Here is a 1128-nt window from a genome sequence, read left to right as displayed (position 1 = left end):
GGGTAATTTGCGCGCCTGCTGCCTTCCTTGGATGTGGTAGCCGTTTCTCAGGCTCCCTCTCCGGAATCGAACCCTGATTCCCCGTTACCCGTTACGACCATGGTAGGCGCATAACCTACCATCGACAGTTGATAAGGCAGACACTTGAAAGATGCGTCGCCGGTGCTAGACCGTGCGATCAGCCAAAAGTTATCCAGAGTCACCATCATTTGCGGACCGAGGTCCGATTGGTCTTGGTCTAATAAATGCGCTCGTCCCGTGAGGTCGGAGCTTTGTTGCATGTATTAGCTCTAGAATTACCACAGTTATCCAAGTAGGAAAGTACGATCTAAGGAACAACGGCTGGATAATGAGCCATTCGCGGTTTCACCTTATTTCGGCATGTACTTAGACATGCATGGCTTAATCTTTGAGACAAGCATATGACTACTGGCAGGATCAACCAGGTATCTTTTCTCGTTCGGTGCAAGCCACCCGCTCCAACGGCGAGTAGAAACACCACTCTCGAATCGGCAGACGCGTGGCTAGATACACGCCTGCCGTTCTCTGTCTACTTCGTGTCACCAATCACGAGACAGACCTCTTACACACTCTAGAGTACGAGTTCTCCAAAACAACAGTTCCGATAAAACGAAACAAACTAGGGCGTATCAGGAAGAACCGACCTTCGGAGGACAGCTCAACCCACACTAAGCTATATCGAAAATGATGCATATTCCGATGTCTCGGCATGGTTACCCGAAACTCGTCGCATCAGCAGTGGGAACAGAACGTCTTTCGTAACAAAAGACAATCGTTAATCGCTCGGATTAACTCGTACGCGTGCGGTCGAACGCACGTACTGCTTTTATCCCCGCTCGGACCGAGAGGGAAAGGGAAACAGTCACCGTTATTGACGTGCCCCGTGAAAGGGAAGGGCCGCTCGAACCCTTGGTTTGACAAGCTGAAATTCAACGGCTCGTGCAGAGCACGCTGCGGGTCCAGCATCCCTTGTGTCTCTGACTGAGACCGGCTAATCGCTCGGATTAACTCGTAGGCGTGCGGTCGAACGCACGTACTGCTTTTATCCCCGCTCGGACCGAGAGGGAAAGGGAAACATTCACCGTAAATAACATTCCCCGTGAAAGG

General features: G+C 51.3%; 1 non-coding gene across 1 annotated transcript in view; it reads right to left on the bottom strand.

The window, feature by feature from the left end:
• Positions 1-449, bottom strand: part of LOC143242103 (small subunit ribosomal RNA) — a 1805-nt gene extending 1356 nt beyond the window's left edge. Inside the window, exon 1 of the ribosomal RNA XR_013022433.1 lies at positions 1-449. This exon is cut by the window's left edge and continues 1356 nt beyond it. This is a non-coding gene — a ribosomal RNA (small subunit ribosomal RNA).
• Positions 450-1128: the final 679 nt, after the last annotated feature.

The sequence above is a fragment of the Tachypleus tridentatus genome, unplaced genomic scaffold, assembly GCF_004210375.1.
Source record: "Tachypleus tridentatus isolate NWPU-2018 unplaced genomic scaffold, ASM421037v1 Hic_cluster_1, whole genome shotgun sequence".
In the NCBI taxonomy this organism is placed as follows: Eukaryota; Metazoa; Arthropoda; class Merostomata; order Xiphosura; family Limulidae; genus Tachypleus; species Tachypleus tridentatus.
This window is presented reverse-complemented; position numbering and strand designations above follow the sequence as displayed.